The 9316-nt window shown below is 30.9% G+C and overlaps 2 long non-coding RNA genes across 2 annotated transcripts; both read right to left on the bottom strand.

Annotated features, from left to right (window-relative positions):
- Positions 1-7169: 7169 nt before the first annotated feature.
- LOC135145621 (uncharacterized) lies at positions 7170-7669 on the bottom strand. The gene is made up of 3 exons (XR_010283513.1): positions 7475-7669; positions 7305-7369; positions 7170-7245 (listed from the first exon to the last, which is right to left on the bottom strand). It is a non-coding gene; the product is annotated as an uncharacterized LOC135145621 (long non-coding RNA).
- A 230-nt stretch (positions 7670-7899) lies between these two features.
- LOC135145661 (uncharacterized) lies at positions 7900-8800 on the bottom strand. The gene is made up of 6 exons (XR_010283525.1): positions 8722-8800; positions 8581-8670; positions 8439-8492; positions 8327-8387; positions 8116-8239; positions 7900-8047 (listed from the first exon to the last, which is right to left on the bottom strand). It is a non-coding gene; the product is annotated as an uncharacterized LOC135145661 (long non-coding RNA).
- Positions 8801-9316: the final 516 nt, after the last annotated feature.

Raw genomic sequence — 9316 nt, 5'->3', positions numbered from 1 at the left:
AGCAAAAAAAACTGACTTTACCTTTTCAAATTTTTTATAATTGTTAAAAATTATTATTGTTTGCATATTTATAACTCCATAAAAAATGACTTTTTATAACATCTAAATCTTAAGTTCAAATTACTTAGTAAAACAAAATATTGTTTCAAATAAAGAAGACTTAAGCTAAACCTTCGAGGAGTTCAAGTAACTAAAGGTTTTATTGTAGCTCACAATATATAATATTTTCGTAAGGTGTAATACACCTAAAGTCCTAAGAACTACAGTTCTTTTCAAACCAAAAAAAAATTTACTTACGTTACAGTAACCAGATTTTTTAATCCTATAACCACGATTATATAATTTACCTAATTCTAACTTTAACTATAAAAATTAAAATGAAGAAAGAAACAAACCATATTTTTTGTATCTAAATATAAGGTACAATACAGAAGTTCGGCATTATGGTTATTTTAATATTAGCTTTACTAAGTAATAACGATGTTACTTTCAGAATAGAATTGTAAAAATAGTTTGAAAACTTATAGTAAACAAATAGATTATAGACTTTCGCTAAATATAAAAATATTTAATTGATAATTAGACCTGTGTCAATAATTTTATATGCAGCGGTTTACTAACAACCATGGGAGTGTGTCTGTAATGACATTTTTGTAAAACATTCAAACCTTTAAAGCTCCTACTATAGCCAGCCCTAATCCTAGGAAGACCTGAAAAAACCCCTGTTATATTATGCGATATTAGGTTTTGTTAAATGCTAGATTGGAAATTACTTCAATAAAGATCCGATTATATTGTTCAACCGAATTTTAATAAGTAAAGACTTATAAGAAGTGGAAATATCTTATATATTTAATTAAGAAACCTATAAAAGAGTGGGTAAACAAAAGTAATTTTTAACTTAAAAAAAAGTTTTAACTTTTACCATAAATGCATAGTTAGCTTAAATTAAAAATAAACGCATAACCACTAATTGTGTAAAGCTGTGGTTATTTAAGTAATTAAATGTGACTAGCCATAACTTAGGAAAAATTTTAAAAAATACTATGAAAGCATAGTTAATACTTTTTATAGCAGATTTATAGTTGTTTTACCTGATTAAATATTTTGGCAACCATGTTATCTTGGATGACTTTATTATATTTTGCCCTTTTTTTCCCAAAGATTGCTCATTTACTTTGTCAAAAATTGATAGTCAACGCCTGAACTTTGTAAGTCCACTTTGAGTACGTTGCACAAATTATTTTTAAGGGAGGCTATAAATTTACTTGCGTGATAATTAAGGCTCAGTATAGCTTGAAATAATTTGCCTGTTCCATTTTTATGTTTTAAAACTTTTTCCAATAAAGTGCATGAGATCAAACACTATTGATAGTTAATAAATAGACCTATTTATGCTTACGCAGACTTTATTTTTCAAATATTTGTAAAATTTTTTAACTATGTTGGAGATTGGAAAGGGGCCTTTCATCGTGCAGTTTAATAACTTTTTCAAGCCCAAAAGTTCCCCTTAATGTGATAAGTTTGTAAGTTATTATCTGATATAAACGGTATTTTAATTTAGTCAAGGCTGTGGTAAGTAGTGGAGTTTTTTAACTGTAGCTTAAAATTAATAAGAAAGTAGAAAGGTGATAATTTTAAAATTTGGTTTTTATTCTTTGGTTTTTTTCAAATTAGCGAGCTTAACATCATTGCAATTCGTGAATATATGCATTTTGATAAAGTTATACCTAATTTTATCGTTTCTAATTCCTAATAATTTTTTAAAGGGGTTTTAAACGAAAACCAACTATCGTTAAAACAATAATACTTCCAAGGACTCAAGAGTTTGACTAAATTGTAAGTCTACAACTGTCAAAATGGTACTAATCCAATTAACAACTAATGAAAGTATAGTTTTAGTAACATAAAATATGTATAAGTAATATTACTTATCTTACCTTAGAACCTCTTTACCGTATTCACATATACTTAGTTCGCTTATTAAGTTAGGTCTCTTGCCTATAATCCAATAACATTAATGGAGGGTGATCCCTTTGCCAAAATAAGCGCATTGACAGAATTGTTAACCTTTATAACTAAATTTATTTTCTAATTTTAAGGCTGATTTCTTTGGTTTTGTATAATAAAAGGTTATTACATTCTTTAATTTAGGTCTTTATACTATTATCGCATATCAACATTAGCGGTGGTCCTTTTCTGGACTAAGCGTTTTAGGGGCATTTTAAAAATTCTATAAAATTTATTTTATAATTTTAAGGCTAATTTTTTTGTCGTGTACGAGCATTATATTGTACTGTAATGAAGAGGTAGACATTACCTTATTTTATTAATACTACTGCGGGTGGCCGGTAAGTTAAGCGCAGACTATTAAAAAAAAAAAAGGATAACTTGTTGCTAACGTCGAATTTGCACCGTGGAGACAAAAAAATTACCTCCAACAGATTCTTGTAGCCAAAGTTTCTAAAGTTACAACATCCAACATTGTCTACTAAAATAATGTTATAATAGACTATTCAAAATAGTTAAAAACTTTATACTGCATTTTTTACTTAGGTTATAAATGCTACAAATATTAACGCCTTATTGTTAACTCCAACTTAGGGGTAAAAAATAAATAAAAAGTGTGGTTAATCATATAACTAATTATAAAGAAAATGTAAGATAAATAGTTAAAAAACCAAGATGGAAAAAACGTAGAGTTGTGTCTTTTATTCACCTTCTTGATTTTCATTCTTATTTTCGTCTTTGCTACTGAATGCATGCCATTTTCGAACTCATTCTTTGTAATATAGTAAACAATTTAATTTTTTAAGAGAAAAGCACAAGCTATATTGATTATGGCGATGTTAGGTTCCAAGCTCAAAACAACGCGCAGAATTATCTTAATTTTATAAAGCATTTCACTCTATTGAGGTAGCAGAATGGATCAAGTATGGACACAGATTTGTAGTAAAAAGAAAAAAAAGAGGGCACCATTGGAACGCCGTACAACAGACATAAATACTTAATTTTCTCAGCATTTCTTTTAAAATAAAAAGTGTAGTAGATATTAGACTTTAGAAGCTATGACATTTTTTGCTACCCGTTATCCTGCGAGGGGATCAGTAGAAATTTTAATAGTAAAAAATTCCTTATAAGGTTAAAATAAATGAACAAGACATTATTTATCAAGCTACATGACCTTACATCATACAATCTAGTTGACCCGAATACATTTTGATTAGTCATGTGTGTTAATTTATTTTTTGGTGGATCTATATAAAAAAATTTTATGGTTAATAAAGCGGAGGGTTTTTCTTAGCTCTGATTTTTTCCTGTGGTTGTTCCTGGGCATTTTAATCTTGCTTGTTTATTATCTAGGGCCTGGCAATTCAAAGGAGGATCGCATGGGTTCGGTTTAAGAAAACCTCGCAGATATTGGTTTAAAGAAGAATCTTGTAGGCAGACTTTAGTTAAAACCCCAAAAATCTTTCAACATTAATTTCAATTTAATTTGATATAGACTTCATAGTTAAATAACTCTAACCCCATGGGTTAAATATACTTCAGGCTTCAAAAATAATGCGAACGTCTCTTTAAGTGACGGCTTTAAAGTCCTATAAAAAATATAAACAATAAAAATTAGCATCTAAAAAAAGTAAACAATTAAATAAAAATATATTCACAAATAAAACAGAATTGAAGCGTTAAAACAAAAAGTTAAAGTAAACTTAAATTTCACATAAAAATATCTCGTTAACTAGCTTTTTATTTAATTATACCCTAATGCATATTAATAACTGTAAAAAAAAAAATTCCTTATATATATTTTTTATATTGTAAAGATTATAAATTCCTTTCTCTTTTACTATACTTTATGCGTATTTATTTTTTATTTAATAAATATTACTTTTTCTCTTTTTCCTTAATCATACTTTTTATATATATTTACTAAGTAATTACTTTTATATATTACTATTATATAATATTATTATTAAATTTAATTTTGATATTTACATTTTTTCATTTGTTTATATTAACATTTTATAAGCACGCGTGGCGGTGCACGTAAATCTCTATGGCGGATCGAACTTTTTATCGTTTACTTTGCATTGGATGCAAACTATTGTGGTACGTATGCATTATAATCCGGCCAATCATAACATTCGCATCTGCTGTCTAACCCAATAGCCTCTTCTCTGCACGTGAACCAAAACAAGCTTGCCATGCCTGATGACAGACGTGCCGTGAATTATTCGAACCGATGCTTCACATCATTGCTTATTCTCAATGAACGGTTTATTGCTTTCTTGGAACACCAATCAAAAAATCGCAAAAAAAGCTAATGTACCATTTATTGGATAGCGCTCTATAGATGCCTAGAATTTTTTTTTGTGGTTGTAGGTATAATAAAGGAGGGCGAGAGGTAACAAGATATATAAATATAATGTAAAGTAAGATATGTTATAATTTTGTTATCAAAATTTTTATGATAAAGTTAATATAATAAAACCTAATATCTTTATAACACCTCGAAAGGAATGATCAACTAGTCTGGGTAAGAACACTATTCTTCCCCTCCAAAGGGGGTATTTTGTGTAATAAAGCCCTCCAAAAGCATGTATAAAAGAATGGAAACTTTTTTTCCAGATGCTTGTGCATGTGCCAGCGTTTTGTCTTTTTAACATCAACGCTGGTGTTGCGCTGGCATTCTTCATTGCCATGTGTCCACAGCGATCTAAGATATTAGTTGGTCTTAATTTAAAGTTGGGTAAGTCGAAAGACCAGAGTTATACCTCGGCTAAGGTGGTTGGGCTCTGACGGGGAGACTTGACTGATGGCTATTCTCGGTGCTTCCCTGCATTTTGTACACTAATAAAGTAGCGATCCAACACAATGTTGCAGGTTACTACCGTTAAGCGACCGAAAAAGATCGGCCCTAAGGTGAAGTTAGTCATTAAACTCTACCTGTAGTACCGATGTGACTTCAAACTTCACCTATGAAGTTGTACGTGTTGGAGGTCATCCAGGGAAGAATTGCAAGTTAAATGTAGTCACTATTTTGAAAGGTGCTGGTGGACAACCCTTATTTCCGAACTGCTTGACTTGGGTTGAGCTGAAATTATACAGTTGGCTCTCGTAATTAATAATTCTCTCTTCAATTAAATGATCAAACACATAAGGCATGAATATTGTTATCGTGCTTGTAAGGGAAAGTGATTAGGGTTACCGTGCACTTTGTCCTAAGGTGGAATGGACTAATCTAAAGACAAAAGCCGGCTAGGTTCGGTAGACTTGCTCTTGCAAATGGGAAAATAGATAAGTCACTTGTGATCTTTAAAAGGTCCCATTGGTTTGAGTTCATTAAGGATTATGGCGAACCGTGTTATGCTAGAAAATGGTCTGCACCTTAGCTGTTAGCTTACGAATATTCCTTCGATAATAGAATCAGTGTTGGTATACTAGGATTACGCCTACTGAAAACCGTTTTCTTCTTTAGACAAGTGTGTAGGTAAGCCCTTTGACTTTGTGTAATTTAAAACTAAGGGATAGAAATGCCTGCATCTGGGGTGGATAGGTGCGTTCGAAAGCCTGTGGAGTTTCCTTGAACTTTATCTTTGTCTTGTTACGTTCGGAACTTTAAATGTTGCTATCACGAGTAAAATAAGATAAGACTATTTGCATCGATTCTAGATGCCTTAGGATTAGCTTGAAAATGGTTCTGAAATAGTATTTTATTCTAGTATTCATGCCAAATTTGCATTTTTATCAAAGTGAGAAACTTATTAATTAAATCATAACATTTTTAATTAGGTTGGCTCGGTTTGGCTTACTTTGCGCTACATAGAGCTGAATCCCTTGCATTGTTTGTTGTGGCCCGCTAAAGAGTGCTTACTTCTCATAAAAGGTAGCGTTCTAGAATAGCATTAGGAAATTACAGTATAAGAATAGTATTATTTACTAGTGTATTCCATATTAACGTGTCCGATCTCGGCCTGATATGCCTCTGCAAAACCCCTCAGTCTTTTGGACCAAGTTAATCCTTTGGGAGAAGGCACTGATGGGTACTAATTCTTTAACTTCTTCGAGCAGGGAGATATACATAGGATTGTTTAAAGTGCTTCTAAATTTTGGTAGTGGTATGCTAATGTTAAGAAAAGATAAAACATCCTTGAAAGGGCAAGCTGTTTAGTGTCCTTCGGTTATATGTTGAATGAGAATTATGGTGTCCGTTGTTTTATTAGTTTAAAACATAATTCTTGACCTAACACATAGTAAAATACGAAACCAGTCCTTTACTACTAAAATGTTCGCCTTACACTCCCTTGGGAAGTTATTTCTTTTTAACAATACAACTTGTGACTTTTATACTACACTTTAAAATCATGACCAGCATGGTCGCAGAAATATAAGTATTGTCAACGTGGGAACATATAATGTGCTGCCGGGAAGAGCGAGGATAAGTAAACCGTTGTCTTACTGGCCGACTGGAATTGAGATTAATGAAAAGTAACTCTTTCATCTATTAGGGTATTAAAGTTTATTAATAAGTTGGGCCTATGTGGCCGCTAAAAAAGCCGATCCAAAAGTTTATTGCCATTTTCATACTTGTGTGTTAACAGAAAGTTACCGAACTTTCGTAATGAACCTTAGCATGTGCTTCGATTTTAGGGTATAAATAGCTTCTGCGAAAGGCCCCTCAAGAAATTTTTCTGGCGGGAGGGGATAGGTTTTATTGTGATAGCCGATTCGGTGTGTGTTCGTTTGTATCTAGCGAGCAACGCAATTAATCTGTTAATAAATAATCCTTATAGTTCTTTGCTGCCTTTATAGGCGCTATAGTTAGTTACTATGCGAGAAGAGTGTGAATTTTAGAACAGATTTAAAAAAGTAAAATTATTATAAGAAAGCTTGTTCTGACACTATATTAAATAAGAGAGCTGTGTATGAAATTGTGTCATTGTCTTCCTTTAGCAGCCAGTTAGTGCATAAATCATTTGCAGTTTTTCACCAACAAGAAATTCCTTATAAGTACATCGGTGGTTGTTAGAGGAAAACTTATTTTATTAATGGACAAGTGAGCAACAATAAATAGTATGATCGAGAGAGTAATTTTACTGTAACAATTAAAGTCTTTAAGTGGATCTAAATTTATCAAGGAATTACTTACATATACTTTAAAGATTTCCTAAAAAAAAAGTGTCATGTTCAATTTCTTTAATTTTATTAACCCGCAAATCTCTGTTGCGTAACCTCAACTTTCTAAAAAATCAAAAATGGAGTAAATATTCACCAAATAAATATGAATAATAATACTTTACAAATAAGTCAGTGCGTTGAGTTTGCTAAAGAGGTTAAAACAAAATGGATCTGAATTTTAACATATCTGTATGCCATATATCAAAAATAAGAAAAAATATTTCCATTTTATGCAATTACTGTTTTGTACAATTATTATAAAAAAAATTCTTAAATGACGAAAGGGGAATACTCTGTAGGATTTGTAGCCTATAAAAGTGTGTCATAGAAGTGTAGATCCGAGAGGAAGACGCGCACGTGAGTATAGGTTTCAACTTGCATTCATACAAAAGCGGTTTATAGTACCAAAATTTAATTTATTTCTTTCCATAGTTAGTAGGAGGTGTAAGCGTAACTAGTGAAGAGCCAAATTGAATTTATTATAGAAAAGTAAAATCTCGACACTCATAATTTATTACGCAAAGCTGCGTATAACTTCAATATATTAAAAAATAATGTTTCTCAAACGTTTATATAAAATTAATTATTTAAAAATTAGATGTTAAAAATTTCTTGTTATTTTTGTTACCTTTTAAAAGCTTTTATTGTTAATGAAAATAGACTTATATAAGACTAGATTAGTAAATTACTAGGATTTCTTTTTCTCAGTGTCGACAAAATCCTCTACAACAGCTAAAGGATCTTCAGAAACACTTAATATTTTATTTTTAAGTATTAGATCTTTTAAATAATCTAACTGAACGTAATAATTTTGACCAGTGGTAGTACTGAAAGTCACGAAAGGACGGGGCTTCGCTTTAATAACCTTCAAAAGATAATAAAAATAGTAGTGCACACGTTTTAATAAAATTAAATATTTTATAAGTAGACAACCTCGTTATTGTAAAATTTATGGTACTGTTTCAAACCAAAAATGTTCAATTTTTCCGCGATATAGGCATTAGACTCGCTTTTGAAAAGCTTGTGGACAAATGAATTGGTGCAAAAGTGAAGTAAACTTTATATCAAAAAAGAAAGAAAGCTCGTATTATTAAGGGATTTAATTAGTATAATGTGTATATGCTAACAAATTATTAAAGGGAACCTTGTGGTGCCTATCCCCGTAAAAAGGAGCATTACTGCTATTATATATTTCCCTCCACTAGCTTTAGTAAATATGTAAATAACTTGGAGCTTAATAACTGTAAGATCCCAACCTAAGCTTGAATCAAAGAAAAACATTAATGGAGTAGCAGAAATGCTGCAAGCACCTATAGAAAAAAAAGATGATCGTCTGTAGAAATAATCAGATACATTGTAAAGATTATTTATAAAGATATTTGCAATATTAAAACTTACAGCTAGTTAAAGAAAAAAATTTTAAATTTCGTACTTTCTTAGAGAGATTGTTCGTGTAAACTAGCAAATGATTACTAGTATGCAAATTCCCTTAGATTAAATTTACTACTAATTATTATAGTCGCGAATTTAAAATATAACTTAGTAAAGAAGCTGCTAACGCGGCGGCGCGGATCTTAGTAACGTGGTTCATCCCTGACTCTACAACGTATCTAAGAACTACTCCGCTTATGCGCTCGTATAACGTAAAAGACAAAAATCAGTCTAAAACCATGTGGAGTAATGCCGTTTTTTATAATTTCTTACCTAAATATTTTCAAGTGTTTCTGTACGTACTTATATATAATATGGACTACTAAGCTATTACTAAAACATTATCAGAAAGTAAAGAATTTCCCTAAACTTTACAACGACGTGTAGTTAATAGAAAACACTATATTCTAGCTGAAATCACCATCTCTATATACTTAGGTTATACCTCAAAAACAATATGCCATCCTACTAACTATTATTTTTTGCAGCTTTCTCATCGTGTGCACATACATTCGTTTTAGTAATATAAATATTAAAAAAAGGTCTTTATGAATTACCGCTGTCGAGGGCGAAAGTACTTCCCATGTTGGTCAAAATAGTAATTTACACATTAATACATTTCTTTATATTAAAAAAGTTCAGCTCACGATGTAATTAACCGTTACATAGAAATCAACAAGTGTTTGCAGACATACAAGGCAAT

The sequence above is a fragment of the Zophobas morio genome, unplaced genomic scaffold (genome assembly GCF_036711695.1).
Source record: "Zophobas morio isolate AGI-343-1 ecotype UQ-CSIRO unplaced genomic scaffold, CSIRO_AGI_Zmor_V1 ptg000167l, whole genome shotgun sequence".
NCBI lineage: Eukaryota > Metazoa > Arthropoda > Insecta > Coleoptera > Tenebrionidae > Zophobas > Zophobas morio.
The sequence above is the reverse complement of the archived record's forward strand: the minus strand, read 5'-3'. Positions and strand labels throughout refer to the sequence as shown.